General features: G+C 44.6%; 1 long non-coding RNA gene across 9 annotated transcripts in view; it reads right to left on the reverse strand.

Annotated features, from left to right (window-relative positions):
• Positions 1 to 223: 223 nt before the first annotated feature.
• LOC139745812 (uncharacterized) overlaps positions 224 to 19,024 on the reverse strand; it is a 50,634-nt gene continuing 31,833 nt past the window's right edge. For all 9 annotated transcript variants that reach the window (XR_011711976.1, XR_011711977.1, XR_011711978.1 and 6 more), the window contains 4 exons: positions 18,158 to 18,311; positions 4,869 to 5,123; positions 2,347 to 4,697; positions 224 to 391 (listed from right to left, as the gene is read on the reverse strand). This is a non-coding gene — a long non-coding RNA (uncharacterized lncRNA). The remainder of the gene's footprint in view (positions 392 to 2,346; positions 4,698 to 4,868; positions 5,124 to 18,157; positions 18,312 to 19,024) is intronic.

Genomic DNA, 19,024 nt, shown 5'->3' on the forward strand with positions numbered 1-19,024 from the left:
TACACGTGAAGGAGGTACCACCCTCCTTGACTCGACGAAGGTTTACCCCTAATCAAACTCACACGTGAAGGAGGTACCACTCTCCTTGACTCGACGAAGGTTTACCCCTAATCAAACTCACACGTGAAGGAGGTACCACTCTCCTCGACTCGATGAAGATTTACCCCCTATCAAACTCGCACGTGGAGGTACCACCCTCCTTGACTCGACGAAGGTTTACCCCACTATCAAACTTACACGTGGAGGAGGTACCACCCTCCTTGAGGCAAGACACTTGATTGCTCTCATGACGGCTTCCTCCCTCTCTCTTGCGACGTCAGCAGGCGACTGAGGGTGGTCCTCGACGGTGGTCGTAGTGTCATCATATCCAACCCGTTGTTTGACTGGAATTCTGGAAATGAACGGTGTCTTAATTTTCCTTTCAGCTTGAACACATTAAGGCATATTTTTCTATTGATATTAAGTTAAATTAAGAAATATTATATGTAACATCTACCAATGTTTGTGTGTGGGTCATGATAGATCTGAAATTATGGGTACATTATAGTTTAATCTATTATCATCCATCTTTAAATATATGCTTCAAATTGGTGGCAACTGCAAGGACAAAAGCCTCTCGCTAGCAATGTTATCCTTACAATTCTTGATCTGTGAAACGTTAGGGTAAACAAGATGCAATTGTATGTCATCATTTACCAGTAAAAGGAGCTTCAAAAGCTGGTCTCTTATTGTTTGTATACTGCAAATACAAAAGGTCATTATTCCCATGTTGAGCTCTACTGCTAATTAAGGCTAACAACCATATAACTGTAATAACCTATTTGGAGGGGTCAGACGTTCCAAAAGGCTGTGAGCAATTAAAAGCTGTTGCCTGAACGAATCGTAACATAAACCAAAGTTCCAGACGAATTGCTTTACTCTACATCTTTCTTGCAGTAGGAACTACAGAGTTGGCCACACTTCCACCATGTTCACCTATAGTTGACCAGTCATTCACCAGTGGTTACAGCCAATGGTCTCCCATGACTCATTAACCTGGCTATAAATAAAACCTCTTTTTCATGGAGCAATCAACTTTGGTGATGAGCCAGGCAGCGATAACGTCCTCGTTTGCTAGTTCCTTCATAATGTCGTCCTCTGACATATCCATGACATCAGTTCAGTAGATGACTCCCCTGCATGAATTTATGGCAACGGGTATCGAGACCACGTCATGAATATGGAACTTCGTCAACTTAAGTAGCTCCGCTACCTGTTTCATCGACTTATCAAATCACCACTAACCAGTTTCCTAATCGTTTCAACATGTCCAAACCAACCATCAATGACGTTTCTGATTAGGAAGAGACTGAGGGAAGCAAGAGTCGTTGCTCTGGTCGTATGGGTCAACACAAAATCAGCGTTTCTTCTTTTTTATGGAAGCGTCCGTTACCACTACCCCCTACGGGGGCAGTGGATGGCTTACCTATGTCCATCCTAAAGGGGCCTAACCTCAAAATCTGGAATGCCAAACCACCCCAGATGGTGGAAAAAAAACTAACTATCCCGAAAAAAGAAAGATCGGGCAATTGTTTTATGCAGAAAAGTTTCAAGGCGGAGCCGGTCGCACAAAGGCCAAGCGGAGTTCTCTTGCGGACAACCGTCAATGAAAGATCGATTTTGCATAGAACAACCTTATAAAAGATATTGATGAACAATAACTTTCAAAAAACTTACAAAACTAAGCAAGGGTAGCAACAACACAGGGAGGAATAGCTACAACCTAGCTCTGAAAGACCGGCAACAGCTCCGTACAGGTCAGTAGCTGGTACGAGACTGTGGTCGGAACAACTACGACTGCACATTGCCCTGCGCAATGTCACTGCGCATGTAGTTATGGCTACCACCGCTAGGGATCAGTGGTGGCTTGCCTGACTGGCGTTTCTCTGTATGTTTATCCTGATCCCAGCCCTGAGCATATGGACAAATAGCAAAATATTGCATTGATTTTTAAAAATCACTTTCTTTATAAACACTGCACCGAGTGAAAAACACCTCTATAAAGACTACAGTTAAAACACGAACGTACAAGGCTACCGGAAGCAGCACTTCACATATAATTAACACTAGTAAACATACATCAAATTTAGATATATGTAAATAATCCGAAGAAAGCAGTGAAGATAGAAAGGCTGAAAGTAGAGAGTTGATCATGGCATTCTAAACGAACCCAAAATGGCATCCTAGCTAGGAGCTGTGTAATCCTTCCTACGTATTGATACGCGGAATAAAAGCTCATGGAAGCCCCACTTGTCAAGGAAAAATGCACAGAAACATTGCCATAGTGGTAAGCAAAGTCTGACTTACCGAAAAGACGAGTAGACGCTACGACAGCAGGCAACACAGACTTTAAATACAGAGCGTAAGAACACGTCCGTCTTGGGAGACGATACAAATAAGACTGCAAATGGCGGCCGAGCTCAGCGATAAACACATACAAATAAGCGCAACTTAAAGACTTTGACATACTGATTTTTGTGATGCTGGCAGTAACGCCATCTGGAGGTCGATTAAGAACTATTAGAAAACGGGAAATATACACCTTAACTACCAAAGAAAACGGGAAACCTAAAGGTAATTGTAAGCTACTCAAATCTGCCATAATTTCTGCAAGGAATAAAGTCCTTTGTTCTACTTTTATGTGGTATAAATGTTATGTTTTGCTTTAGCAATGGGGAAAACTTAATATAAACTTGACGTTTTGTTAAATGACACAGAATTTTCTTCATGGCTCAAGAACATAATTTTCTTTTTTCGTTTTCCTTTCTTGAATTTGTACTGGTAATTTATTGTAATTTAGATTTCCCTAATACTCTTACATTTCACCTCATTCTTAAATATTGTGATAAAAGGAAACAATTGATCATGTGATATTCATTTAGTGCAAAACAGTATTGATTAGTATATATCAGAACACATTTTGTTCTCACCTTATGATAGACTGTATGTACATGTATATTTTCAATTGCTGAAAACGTATGGAAAACTTCTTGTATGAGAAATAAATACTGTTTATATAATAAGAGATGTAGTAAAGTATTTAGTCATCTTTGTATACTTCCTATAAAATATTCTTTTGTATCTCTGAAAAATGTTCAAGATTCTGTATTTCTTTTCTGTTATTACCCTTATTCCACTGAGAATTTGTATGCTTCTCACTGTTGGGAGCAAATAGATCTATCATTGTATCTACATTTCTTCTCAGCAAAATTTCTTAAACATTGGCACACAGTATCCCTCTTATAATCACTGTTTCAACATTATTTGCTTCCAATTCTTTCGTATAATATTTGCTTCCAATTTGCTTCCAATATTTCCTTCCAATCCTTTCGTATAACTTTTGTGTTTTTGGTACGGTAAGAGCAATGATTATCTATAGATATCTGTGGTACATGTATACAACTATACATAGTATCATTATCCTCAGTGGATGAAAGTAGAACTTATCTCTATACCATCAACTTCTACGATGGTCTAGTGACATTCATCCTCATTCATCATCCTAACCATTAAAATGTACCTCAGACATTTCAGTTAGAGAGGGTGTAATATCTATCAAGCTGAAGGTAGGAGAAGGCTGCAAGTGGCTAATGCAAACCACTGAACCAAGTGCTGCTGTAGTACGGTTTAGTATCTGAGCAGCAAGGTGTATACTTAACTGAACACTGCTGATATCATGGAAATAGGTTACAATTATGCCACACGATTTCCCCATTATGATATTCACTTGGATACTCCTATCACTATGAATTTGTCCTTCTCGTAAGCAGGACATGGATACACTCCATCATTCGTCAGCAGTAAAAGTGGCCGATACTCAAATCATTGATTTCTTTCTCTTTACTGACGACTCTTCGATCGTATCACACTGGTGCGTTGCTATGTGTTGGTGGAAGGCTCTGCCTTTAATACAGCTTAAAAACAATAGACATAAAATCAAACAAAAGATCAAATATCTTATTGTAATCGTTATCACTCGATCATAAATTCATACAGCTGGAGAGACAAACAAAAATGTTGGTGGCTGCCATTTAATTCACAACTGGGCAAGAACAACCCTCCATAACGTGAATAAATCACATACACATATTTTCCTCTACATATCGTATAAGTACACATTGTCCTCTGCTTATTATTGACACTAATGTATACTAAGCAATAATAAACTTATCAATTTCCAGAGATAAACAAAACCCAACTTTTAGGTACAATTCAATACCCTGTCCAGCCTGCAGAGTTCCCGAAGGGCGTGGACGTGGTTCAGTAGTTGATGGCTACACTTCTCGTCTCCTGGTGGCCAGGTGTACGCCATTTCTGCCCAAATATGTTCAATGACAATCAGGTCCACTCCTTTGCTGGCCTAGTCCAGGAGCTGTAGGGTGTCTTGTTCCTAGGGAACAGCGTTCAACAACACGAGCAGTGTGGACGGGGAACCTGTCGCTAATAGAAATGACATGCCCGGCAGGGAGAGGTAAACCCCTCGCCCGCAGAGACGGCAAGAAACGTTCCTTCAGCAGTTACTGCGACAGTGGTTGCGGTAAAGCGACCTCCAATGTGGAAAACGTCACCCAGGCCATGTAATGTCACTTTCCTCTAGATGCAGTAGGTAAAGTGACATGTACGGGCCTCCTCGCTCATGTTGGCTCGGTCATTTGTGCCTGTGGAACATTGTATGATTTTAACGTTTATTGTACTGGTTCGGCAGGATTTATATCATTTGTGTTGTATAAACAGTATATGATTAACATTTGGGTATCCGCATGAATTTTTTATTACCATAAATACGACGTTCTAAATTTTTGAACAGCAACAAATCATTAACTTCCTGCCTGGTACAGTTCCTCCTCCAGCAGTGAACCTTGCCATGAGAGTTGGAGACACACACATCACCTCCGTGAACACTGCTTCAGACAAGAATCTGAGTTTCGCTCGGGATGTGTGCTGTTCCCTCAGGAGTTCATTCCTCGCTGGAGTTCTGTGGTGTGTTCCTTTGTCGTGCAATATTCGCCTGTCGCTCAACGGGGAGACGTCTTATGCCCATCACGTTCGCTGGAGGGAGGTCACCTTTGCAGCTCCTGTTCTCTCTGCCAAACAATAAAACACAACCATGTTCACAGGGAATGGATACAATCAGTTGCCTAAATTGAACATTTCAATTTCAATTATCAAGTTTAGATAGTTATAAGCCTAATTTCACAACTTTTACATAATCTACATAATATCTTTAGTATGAAATTGTGGTTACAGTAATGATGATATTTCCAGATATATTGCCTACTTCATTGTTATCAAGGTTTAGCCATACTCAAATACAGTCACCCGAAGTATTTGGCTGCTAATAAACTCTGATGCAGGGACCTCATTCTCTATGCAGCCTTCATTATTGCTGAAATTTCCCCCACTCCTTTTCACAGACACTCATAACTTCCATTAAGTTGTTAAGGTTACTGCTCTCCACCACCCGTATGGACAAAACATTATCAAGGAGAGTGATCATGCGACCTCTGAGCACCAGCCTCTCGTCACTCCGGTTCACCTTAGCCTACCTTATCGCGCGATCCAGTAGACAAGCTGCCGCTCCCTGGCCAGCCGACCCTAACATACCTCAGTGCGATCCAGTAGACAAGCTGCCGCTCCCTGGCCAGCCAACCCTAGCCTACCTCAGTGATCCAGTAGACAAGCTGCCGCTCCCTGGCCAGCCGACCCTAGCGTACGCACAACAAAAAAAACTATCGCGCAGAGGAGGTCTGAAGACGTCTGTAATGATCACTGACCTACCTCTTCTACCATGCCGGTAGGGTTGGTATACGTGCCTGGAAGCCACAGGTTTCCAGAGTCCTATGCTAGACCCATGGAAGTTGCGTGCCACAAGAGCGGCATTATATCATTAACAATAAAATTACATCATACAAGGCAGTACGAACTCCTACTTTTGAATTGGTGTGTGTAATATAGCTGTGAGACACACACAGCTATATGCGGCAACCCCCGTATGTGGTAGCTGCAGCATACCTCAATGTGATGCGAGGTAAACACAATAGCTTCATATTGTATAGGTGTAATTTGGGAAGAAGATGTTTTACTATTGATATTGTATTATTCTATAGCACATCTGGGTTCGTGGCAGTCCATAAAGGTTATCTTACACCGCCATTTCGTGTCCAGCCAGGAAATGTAATGAGACATGCGATATATTTTTGAAACAATGAAACAGCGCGGGTATAGTTCACTGCGAGTCAATGTCGAAAGGTTGTTTTTGTGGCATATCTAATTTTACCATGGAGACCTCACAAGAGACACGTGAAGCTATTCTACAGCTTCAAAATGAGGGCTACAGCGACTCTGAAATTAGGAAACGTCTTGGTATTCACCGGTCAACCGTAGCACGATGGATTCGCCGACAGGCAGAGTTGGGCAACACAGACAACAGGCATCGGCGTGGGCGCCCACGTTGCACAAACCCGGAAGATGATCCGGTAATGATGTTGCATATATAGGTATACTGGACCACTTGATGTTATGTAAACAACCACATCACATGTTATATTTGCAATATGTCATCCTTTCCCTAGGCCATAGCAGCTGTCATTGCTGCTGCCCCCTTCACGCCCGCTAGCAACATTCGGGATACTCTTGGTCTGCAGTGTACCACTCAAACTGTCCGAAACAAACATCACTCTGAGGGGCTACGTGGTCGTATACCAGCAACAAAACCTATGTTAAGTGAGGCAAACATGGAGAGCAGGGTGGAGTATGCGTTGGAGTATGTGGACAAGCCACATCAGTTTTGGGAGAACGTCATCTTTTGTGATGAAAAACCTTCTGCAGCGATGGTCCTCCTGCAACAAACATGTTTGGCGGCATCCTAACACCAGGTTAGCTCTTTCTCTGTCTGTCTGTCTCTCTCTCTCTCAGAAACACACACACACACACACACACACAAGTTATGCTATATAACATATTTTCCATTTTATAATGACAATTTCTGGTGAGGCCAACATGAACAACCGTTCCGGAAGTGCTTTGAGACCAGGGTGCCACGGCCAGCACAGTCGTTTGCTGCTTGAAACGTCCTGTTGTGCTGCAGTATTACATTTTAGTTATACACAGTCATTATTTCTTAAGTGAATAACAGTGATCATGATCACTTTATACGGCATATGTAACTACTGTAGCAATAATCTCCATTTACGATGTGATTTCATAATGAATAACTATTATATATTGTTAGTTGATATTTTTTAATTTACTTAGTTACTATCTTAATCTATATTGCAGCATCAGTTGCACTAATACGAGTAAGACACAATGTCTTATGTAATTTTATACATTTTATATAACCAGATACGAGACACATGTGGTGGGTAGCAGGAGGAGTGGGCGTGTCAGTGCAGGACTATTTGGTTGGATCCATGGTGCTGGTGTCGGTGAATTGGTGGATGTCGGGCCTGGCCAGTTGACCGGACCTAGATACGTTGAGATACTGGAGGAGGTCTTCCTACCTTCAGTGGGGGCTATGCCGTTTCCAGAGCCGCAGCCATTTTACCTCGTCCAAGATAACAGCCTATTTTACACATCCAGGGTTGCAAAGGCGTGGTATGCTCGCCATCCACGTATAACAGTGTTGCCACATCCTGCAAAATCGCCTGATCTCAACCCGATAGAGCACGTATGGGCTGCCATGCAGAAAGGATGCCTGACCGACAACATCGATGTCGTGCTACAGTCGTAAATGATGCTTTACAAGCATGGGAACATCTGCGAAGCCCTTCTGGTAGGAACTTAACGCAGACGTTAGTGGCATCCATGCCTCGAAGGCTCAATGAAGTGTTGGCAACGGGAGAAGGTTATACCAAGTATTGAAATAAAACTTAGTCAAAAATTACTTTCTTAACCTCCAACAACATGTCTATGGTCATGTTAAATAGAAATCTGATTTTCACTGTTAAAGGGAAGTTAACTAATGCAGATCCATGAAAAGAGTCATTACTTTTCATGTTGGTTTACTAAATACTAAGATGTGGTGCCAGGTTTGTGACTTACTGTTATCAGTCACACAGGTGATACTACATATTACGTGAGGTTGGTGATTAAACCAGCAGACAGATAAATCACCGCCGGTATGAAGCAGGGTGTCGTAGTTACCATGTAGTATATTATTTTACACCACGAATTTGACACTTTGCAAGAGATAATGATTACTGCAATATGCATTTCTGTGCAGAATATTACATTCACATGCTCAATTCACGTATCCCATCTACTGTACTACATACGGAAGGATATATCGTTGCCATTAGATAGGTGAGGACACCAACAGGCAGGGACATCAGGGCTACCACCATCTCACAGGAAAATGTTGACTGTTCCATTATTCCACGTCTGGTGCGTCATTTTGTTTCGTACAAAAAACGTGCGATAGTTTTTTTTGCTGTGTGTACCTCAACGTGATCCAGTAGACAAGGTACCGCTCCCTGGTCAGCAGACCTTTGCCTACCTGAACTCTATACAGTAGACGAGCTGCCACACCCTGGCTAGCCGACAATTGCCTACCTCACCGCGATCCAGCAGACAAGCTGCCGCTCTTTGGCCAGCCTACCCTTGCCTACCTCAACGCGATCAAGTAGACGAGCTGCCACTCACTGGCCAGCCGACCCTAGCCTACCTCAATATACTCCAATAGACGAGCTGCCACTCTCTGGCCAGCCGACCTGAGCCTACCTCACCGCGATCCAGTAGACAAGCTGCCGCTCCCTGGCCAGCCGACCCTAGCCTACCTCACCGCGATCCAGTAGACAAGCTGCCGCTCCCTGGACAGCCGACCCTTGCCTACCTCAAAGCGATCCAGTAGACGAGCTGCCACTCCCTGGCCAGCCGACCCTAGCCTACCTCACCGCGATCCAGTAGACAAACTGCCGCTCCCTGGCCAGCCGACCTTAGCCTACCTCGCCGAGATCTAGTAGACAAGCTGCCGCTCCCTGGCCAGCAGACCCTAGCCTACCTCACCGCGATCAAGTAGACAAGTTGCCGCTCCCTGGCCAGCCAACCTTAGCCTACCTCACCGAGATCCAGTAGATAAGCTGCCGCTCACTGGCCAGCCAACCCTTGCCTACCTCAACGTGATCCAGTAGTCGAGCTGCCACTCCCTGGCCAGCCGAGAAGCTGCCGCTTCCTGGACAGCCGACCCTAGCCAACTCAACGCGATCCAGTAGACAAGCTGCTGCTCCCTGGCCAGCCGACCCTTGCCTACCTCACCGCGATCCATTAGACAAGCTGCCGCTCCCTGGCCAGCCGACCCTAGCCTACCTCAACGCGATTCAGTAGACGAGCTGCCACTCCCCGGCCAGCCGACCCTAGCCTACCTCAAAGCAATGCAGTGGACAAGCTGCCGCTCTTTGGCTAACCTACCCTTGCCTCCCTCAACGCGATTCAGTAGACGAGCTGCCACTCCCTGGCCAGCCGACCCTAGTCTACCTCAATATATTCCAATAGATGAGCTGCCACTCCCCGGCCAGACGACCCTGGCCTATATCAATATAATCCAGTAGACGAGCTGCCACTCCCTGGCAGCCGACCCTAGCCTACCTCACCGCGATCCAGTAGACAAGCTGCCGCTCCCTGGCCAGCCGACCCTACCCTACCTCAAAGCGATCCAGTAGACGAGCTGCCAGACCCTAACCAGCCGACCCTAGCCTACCTCACCGCGATCCAGTAGACAAGCTGCCGCTCCCTGGCCAGCCGACCCTACCCTACCTCAAAGCGATCCAGTAGACGAGCTGCCAGACCCTAACCAGCCGACCCTAGCCTACCTCAACGCAATCCAGTAGACAAGCTGCTGCTCCCTGGCCAGCCGATCCTAGCCTACCTCAACGCCATCTAGTAGACGAGCTGCCACTCCCCGGCCAGCCGACACTAGCCTACCTCACCATAACTCAGTAAAGTAGCCACAACTCTCATCGCCCATTTCTGGGCCACCTCACCGTGATCCAGTATACTAGCCACCGCTTCACGGCTGACTGAAGCTACCCTACGTCACCATGATCCAGTACAGAAGCCACCACTCACCCACTTATTCTAGCCTACCTCACTGTGACCCAGTGCAGTAGCTCCCAGCAAAGCCGACCACAGCCTATGAAAATCTTACCTAACATCCCCAGAAGTACATGATCATAATGGAAATGTACCATTATTTTTGTGGTCTGCTGCTGTGATAACGCATGAAGTGGCCCTGTATAAGGGATATTTGGCAGTGGGGCGAACTCTTACTGCAGATTTCTAATTTCTTTCCCTGGAAACATGAAGCTTCAAAAGGACCCGGTGGTCTGCTACTGTTTGTATGTTGGACATCCAAAAGAAAAAAAAAAGTTTTTCAAATGAGCTAAACCGCCAATTTACCAAAACAATGTTAACTGTAATAATGTGAATGGCGGGTTACACATTCCGGGATGAATAATCATAAGCTGTCATCTGAGTGAATAGTAATATACTTCGAAGTGTCTGTCTACAGAGTTCATAGGTTTTCTACATTTTCTAGCTTTGCTAATTATACTAAGTTCACCTAACTCTAGTTCACCACTCACTCTACATTGGTTACAACCATTAATCTCCAAATGTTACTCATACCTGGCTAGAAATAAGACCTTTGTTTATGCAAACATCATTCAACTCCGAGCCGGGAGCACGAAGCCAGCTGGCAGCTACCGAACCGGCGACATGACACCTGTGGCCACATATCCTCACCTTTCCACCACCACAAGACTTGTTTCAGCAAATTGGGTTTTACCCCGAGTATCTCAGTGACCAGTACCTTACCTCTTCTCTAGTCTCCTGAAGTCTCCTCCACCACTACACTTCCCGGAACCCTCAACGCGATATTGTCACTCACCACAACAACCCAGGAAATGAACGTATGAACCAGAAACATAGTAATCTTCGGTTTCTGAATGACCGCGCTCCTCCGCCATCTCGAAGCAGAAGCGGGGCTTTATTGTATGGCAAGGCGTTGTCTCAATCCAATGAAATGACTTGCATGGCCTTTTATCGTTTTGTAACGTTCATTTTTGACTATACACTTACTAATATTCCATGTACTCGTGCTACATGCGTGTGTTACTAAAAGTTTATGTAGGAAAATTTCTTTTGCTCTATAATAAAGTATATATTTTGAATGTCAGTCCGTCCAAGTCAGAGTCAATGTAACAATTCGGATTCAGACGTCGTCCACGTTTATGATATATTCCGACTCTTCTGACGTCAGTCAATTTCTAAACAATGTTTTACTTGTTTGTTTTTTTACGGTAAACCACGACTGAGACAAAATGTGATCTTAAGAATACATTTTGTCCTCGACGATGGAAATATTTATCGCGATTATAGATAGTACATCTCCGAGGACGGCCATAGCCAGGACTACCAACCTATATCACCATTTACCACACTCACCATAGAAAATGGAATTTCGCCGATGGTTTCCAATGACCCCATATGTATTTATAGTACTTCCCTAACGTGTAATAATAAATGGACACAGCATCAACAGAAATGTGTAAACAGACCAGACTAAAACATGAGCAATATGCTCGGCCTGCTTTTAATGTGGTATTTCCCAAAACAACCATTGTCGACGGGAATTTCCAAGACAAGTATGCGAACTGTTGTGGTCGATTCATTTTTCATACGATGTCCGAGGCAGCAGGGGCACCTGAATGCCCTAATCAAGGCATCTTGTTAACGAGTATATATATATATATATATATATATATATATATATATATATATATATATATATATATATATATATACACGTACACACAACAAAAAACTATCGCGCAGAGGGGGTCTGAAGACGTCTGTAATGATCACTGACCTACCTCTTCTACCATACCGGTAGGGTTGGTATACGTGCCTGGAAGCCACAGGTTTCCAGAGTCCTATGCTAGACCCATGTAAGTTAGGTGCCACAAGAGCGGCATTATATAATCAACAATAAAATTACATCATACAAGGCAGTACGAACCCCTACTTTTGAATTGGTGTGTGCAATATAGTTGTGAGACACACACAGCTATATCCGGGAACCTCCGCATGTGGCAGCTGCAGCATACTTCAATGTGATGCGAGGTAAACACAATAGCTTCATATTATACAGGTGTAATTTGGGAAGAATATGTTTTACTATTGATATTGTATTATTTTATAGCACATATGGGTTCGTGGCAGTCCATAAAGGTTATCTTACACCGCCATTTCTTGTCTGGCCAGTTGACCGGACCTAGATACGTTGAGATACTGGAGGAGGTCCTGCTACCTTCAGTGGGGGCTATGCCGTTTCCAGAGCCGGAGCCATTTTACCTCGTCCAAGATAACAGCCCAGTTCACACATCCAGGGTTGCAAAGGCGTGGTATGCTCGCCATCCACGTATAACAGTGTTGCCACATCCTGCAAAATCGCCTGATCTCAACCCGATAAAGCACGTATGGGCGGCCATGCAGAAAGGCATGCCTGACCGACAACATCGATGTCGTGCTACAGTCGTAAATGATGCTTTACAAGCTTGGGAACATCTGCGAAGCCCTTCTGGTAGGAACTTAACGCAGACGTTAGTGGCATACATGCCTCGAAGGCTCAATGAAGTGTTGGCAACGGGAGGAGGTTATACCAAGTATTGAAATAATAAAACTTACAGTCAAAGATTACTTTCTTAACCTCCAACAACATGTCTATGGTCATGTTAAATAGAACTCTGATTTTCACTGTTAAAGGGAAGTTAACTAATGCAGATCCATGAAAAGAGTCATTACTTTTCATGTTGGTTTACTAAATACTATGATGTGGTGCCAGGTTTGTGACATACTGTTATCAGTCACACAGGTGATACTACATATTCCGTGAGGTTGCCGATTAATCTAAACCAGCAGACAGATAAATCACCGCCGGTATGAAGTAGGGTGTCGTAGTTACCATGTAGTATATTCTTTTACACCAGGAATTTGACACTATGCAAGAGATAATGAATACTGCAATATGCATTACTGTGCAGAATATTACATTCACATGCTCACTTTACGTATCCCATCTACTGTACTACATACGGAAGGATATATCGTTGCCATTAGATAGGTAAGGGCACCCACAGGCAGGGATATCAGTGCTACCACCATCTCACAGGAAAATGTTGACTGTTCCATTATTCCACGTCTAGTACGTCATTATGTTTCGTACAAAAAACGCGCGATAGTTTTTTTTGCTGTGTGTACCTCAACGTGATCCAGTAGACAAGGTACCGCTCCCTGGCCATTAGACCTTTGCCTACCTCAACTCGATCCAGTAGACGAGCTGCCACACCCTGGCCAGCCTACCCTTGCCTACCTCAACGCGATACAGTAGACGAGCTGCCACTCACTGGCCAGCCGACCATAGCCTGCCTCAATATAATCCAGTTAACGAGCTGCCACTCCCTGGCCAGCCGACCCAAGCCTACCTCACCGCGATCCAGTAGACAAGCTGCCGCTCCCTGGCCAGCCGACCCTAGCCTTCCTCAAAGCGATCCAATAGACGAGCTGCCAGTCCCTGGCCAGCCGACCCTAGCCTACCTCACCGCGATCCAGTAGACAAGCTGCCACTCCCTGGCCAGCCGACCCTAGCCTTCCTCAAAGCGATCCAGTAGACTAGCTGCCAGTCCCTGGCAGCCGACCCTAGCCTACCTCAACGCAATCCAGTAGACAAGCTGCTGCTCCCTGGCCAGCCGATCCTAGCCTACCTCACCGCGATCCAGTAGACGAGCTGCCACTCCCCGGCCAGCCGACACTAGCCTACCTCACCATAACTCAGTAAAGTAGCCACAACTCTCATCGCCCATTTCTGGGCCACCTCACCGTGGTCCAGTATACTAGCCACCGCTTCACGGCTGACCGAAGCTACCCTACGTCACCATGATCCAGTACAGAAGCCACCACTCACCCACTTATTCTAGCCTACCTCACTGTGACCCAGTGCAGTAGCTCCCCGCAAAGCCGACCACAGCCTATGAAAATCTTACCTAACATCCCCAGAAGTACATGATCATAATGGAAATGTACCATTATTTTTGTGGTCTGCTGCTGTGATAACGCATGAAGTGGCCACGTATAAGGGATATTTGGAAGTGGGGCGAACTCTTACAGCAGATTTCTAATTTCTTTCCCTGGAAACGTGAAGCTTAAAAAAGGACCCGGTGGTCTGTTACTGTTTGTATGTTGGACATCCATAAGAAAAAAAAAAAGTTTTTCAAATGAGTTAAACCGCCAATTTACCAAAACCATGTTAACTGTAATAATGTGATTGGCGGGTTACACATTCCGGGATGAATAATCATAAGCTGTCATCTGAGTGAATAGTAATATACTACGAAGTGTCTGTCTACAGAGTTCATAGGTTTTCTACATTTTCTAGCTGTGCTAATTATACTAAGTACACCTAACTCTAGTTCACCACTCACTCTACATTGGTTACAACCATTAATCTCCAAATGTTACTCATACCTGGCTAGAAATAAGACCTTTGTTTATGCAAACATCATTCAACTCCGAGCCGGGAGCACGAAGCCAGCTGGCAGCTACCGAGCCGGCGACCTGACACCTGTGGCCACATATCCTCATCTTTCCACCACCACAAGACTTGTGTCAGCAAATTGGGTTTTACCCCGAGTATCTCAATGACCAGTACCTTACCTCTTCTCTAGTCTCCTGAAGTCTCCTCCACCACTACACTTCCCGGAACCCTCAACGCGATATTGTCACTCACCAAAACAACCCAGGAAATGAACGTATGAACCAGAAACATAGTAATCTTCGGTTTTGTGAATGACCGCGCTCCTCCGCCATCTCGAAGCAGAAGCGGGGCTTTACTGTATGGCAAGGCGTTGTCTCAATCCAATGAAATGACTTGCATGGCCTTTTATCGTTTTGTAACATTCATTTATGACTATACACTTACTAATATTCCATGTACTCGTGCTACATGCGTGTGTTACTAAAAGTTTATGTAGGAAAATTTCTTTTGCTCTATAATAAAGTATATATTTTGGATGTCAGTCCGACCAAGTCAGAGTCAATGTAACAATTCGGATTCAGACGTCGTCCACGTTTATGATATATTCCGACTCTTCTGACGTCAGTCAATTTCTAAACAATGTTTTACTTGTTTGTTTTTTTACGGTAAGCCACGACTGAGACAAAATGTGATCTTAAGAATAAATTTTGTCCTCGACGATGGAAATATATTTTTATCGCGATTATAGATAGTACATCTCCGAGGACGGCCATAGCCAGGACTACCAACCTATATCACCATTTACCACACTCACCATAGAATATGGAATTTCACCGATGGTTTCCAATGACCCCATATGTATTTATAGTACTTCCCTAACGTGTAATAATAAATGGACACAGCATCAACAGAAGTGTGTCAACAGACCAGACTAAAACATGAGCAATATGCTCGTCCTGCTTTTAATGTGGTATTTCCCAAAACAACCTTTGTCGACGGGAATTTCCAAGACACGTATGCGAACTGTTGTGGTCTATTTATTTTTCATACTATGTTCGAGGCAGCAGGGGCACCTGAATGCCCTAATGAAGGCATCTTGTTAACGAGTATATATATATATATATATATATTACGTACGTCTTGACGTACGACAGTGCACTACAACGGCTTGTTGTCTGAGAAAAGTAAGGTATTCCTTCCCTGTTAAACAAGAACGACTGTACCATCAGAGCCGCTTTTTCCAATGATGTCTCACCAGCTGACATACGTCAGCATCTCACAGCCTGGCGCGTGTTGGTCCGTTTCCTGCTGACACAGGACGTCAGCGCACTCCAAGACTGACAATGAAGCCCGACACATGCCGGCGATTCACTCCCTGACAGTAGGGTGTCAGCCACCACCACCCCCTGCAGTGGCTCTCTCCTTGGGGGACTACGGCAACTCGCTCCCTAACACATAACCTACCGACTAATACCTTAAGCTCATATCACTCCCTAAAAGCTAAATATAATCGCCAGTCATGTACCAAAAATATATAATTCCCAAAGTGAAGCTTATTTTGATGACCTGTGGAGCTCGATAGAACTGCCAAATATCGTTTGGCATTGTTCAGCATAAACTCAAGAGTAAGGCTTTACTTTGATTACCTGTGTTGCCCTCAACAGCAAAATGAAATTGTCTGGCGAAGCCAGAGTAAAGTCACCAACGTGCAGCTTTTCTTTGATGACCCATGTAGCACGCACAAGTGTTAGCCAGAGGAAATTTCCTCAAGTAAAACTTTAATTCGACGACTCACATATGTGTCCCACAAAACCTATATAAAACCGTCTACCGTTAGCCAAAATAAAAGACTGAATGTAAAGCTTTACTTTGACGACCCATAAACCATGCAAGTGGAAAATAGTCGTCTGGCATTAGCTATAACAAATGTCCTAAAGGGACGCTTTAGTGTGGCGTCGTTGGTTCATTCCTCGACAATCTACTTCGACTAATTCGTTTATACATACATTGCGGCTTCCTGCCTTACACACTACAAATGTGAAAAGAAAGCGTTACTCACTCTCGACAGGCGTCGGTGGCTCAGTTTGTGATACACGTCGGTAGCTTACTTGAACACACGTTACTTCGACGAACTCAAAAACTTTGCCTACTCTCCAACAGTCATCGATGAGCTTCGTCTCTAACACACGTGTGTCGGTAGCTCACTTCATGGCAAACCAAATTCGATCCTCTCTCTCTGACACGCAACGGTATGGCTTCTTACCTGACACACTAAAAACACTGCTCACTCCCTGATAGACGTCGGTGGCATCGTCTCTGATACACATCGGTAGCTCACTCCCAGATACACTACATGGCCTAACTCCGTTACGATTACTTCCTGCCTGACACACACGCCTTAGAGGCAAAAACACGTCGGTGGTTTTGTCTAACATACGTGGGTAGTTCACACCATGAAACAATACATGACTAACTCCCTGATGCAGAAGGCTGGCTTCCTACCTCACACTACTACAGTGGCGACAACACAAAACCGCTGCTCACTTCCTAACAAACTCCCGTGGGAAAGAATGCCTGCTCACACTGACAGATTCTCTGGCTCTTTCTCTAGCACATGTTGGCACCTCACTCTAGGACACACTGTTCCCACTAACTCCCTGGCACACAAGGGCGGCTTCCTATGTGACGGTGGAGGAACGCTACTCACTCCCTGACAGAAATCAGCGGCTTCGATTCGACCACACGTAGTAGGCTCATGCCCCGATGTACGATAGTTTACCACGGCGGTCTGTTGTTCTCTGGCACAAGACGAGAGGTTCTCTCCCCCCCCCCCTCAACAATGACAAACAACAACGCCCGACTCGTCCTCTAAAATCAAAGCCGTTCAATTTCAAATGACGATCTCACCAACTGACATGGGTCTGCACCTCATATCCTGGCGCATTGGCACGTCCCATCCTGATACACGGCGGCGGATCACTCCAAGACAGACGAAGACCCATGACACATAACGAGCGAGTCATACGCTAAGACGCAAGTCTTACTGCCACGCGCCGGGTTTAATGTCTCTCTCTCCCTCCCTAGGGTGCTACGGCAGCTCTCTCTCCGACACAAAATTATGATCTCCCGGCTAACAATACCATGAGAGCATAGCGCTCCCTGAGGAACCAAATGCTCCCAATCGTGACACAAGTCACAGGGAGGGTCCCAGTCTGCCACATACCGTCATGTCAATCATTTATGTCGGTGGTTGACGCCTCGACTCGACGAAGGTTTATCCCCCTATGAAACTTACACGTGAAAGAGGTACCACCCTCCTTGAGTCGACGAAGGTTTACCCCCTATCAAACGTACACGTGAAGGAGGTACCACCCTCCTTGACTCGACTAAGGTTTACCCCTAATCAAACTCACACGTGAAGGAGGTACCACTCTCCTTGACTCGACGAAGGTTTACCCCTAATCAAACTCACACGTGAAGGAGGTACCACTCTCCTCGACTCGATGAAGATTTACCCCCTATCAAACTCGCACGTGGAGGTACCACCCTCCTTGACTCGACGAAGGTTTACCCCACTATCAAACTTACACGTGGAGGAGGTACCACACTCCTTGAGGCAAGACACTTGATTGCTCTCATGACGGCTTCCTCCCTCTCTCTTGCGACGTCAGCAGGCGACTGAGGGTGGTCCTCGACGGTGGTCGGAGTGTCATCATATCCAACCCGTTGTTTGACTGGAATTCTGGAAATGAACGGTGTCTTAATTTTCCTTTCAGCTTGAACACATTAAGGCATATTTTTCTATTGATATTAAGTTAAATTAAGAAATATTATATGTAACAGCTACCAATGTTTGTGTGTGGGTCATGATAGATCTGAAATCATGGGTACATTATAGTTTAATCTATTATCATCCATCTTTAAATATATGCTTCAAATTGGTGGCAACTGCAAGGACAAAAGCCTCTCGCTAGCAATGTTATCCTTACAATTCTTGATCTGTGAAACGTTAGGGTAAACAAGATGCAATTGTATGTCATCATTTACCAGTAAAAGGAGCTTCAAAAGCTGGTCTCTTATTCTTTGTATACTGCAAATACAAAAGGTAGGTAGTCATTATTCCCATGTTGAGCTCTACTGCTAATTAAGGCAAACAACCATATAACTGTAATAACCTATTTGGAGGGGTCAGACGTTCCAAAAGGCTGTGAGCAATTAAAAGCTGTTGCCTGAACGAATCGTAACATAAACCAAAGTTCCAGACGAATTACTTTACTCTACATCTTTCTTGCAGTAGGAACTACAGAGTTGGCCACACTTCCACCATGTTCACCTATAGTTGACCAGTCATTCACCAGTGGTTACAGCCAATGGTCTCCCATGACTCATTAACCTGGCTATAAATAAATCCTCTTTTTCATGGAGCAATCAACTTTGGTGATGAGCCAGGCAGCG

Source organism: Panulirus ornatus, chromosome 62, assembly GCF_036320965.1.
Source record: "Panulirus ornatus isolate Po-2019 chromosome 62, ASM3632096v1, whole genome shotgun sequence".
Taxonomy (NCBI): Eukaryota; Metazoa; Arthropoda; class Malacostraca; order Decapoda; family Palinuridae; genus Panulirus; species Panulirus ornatus.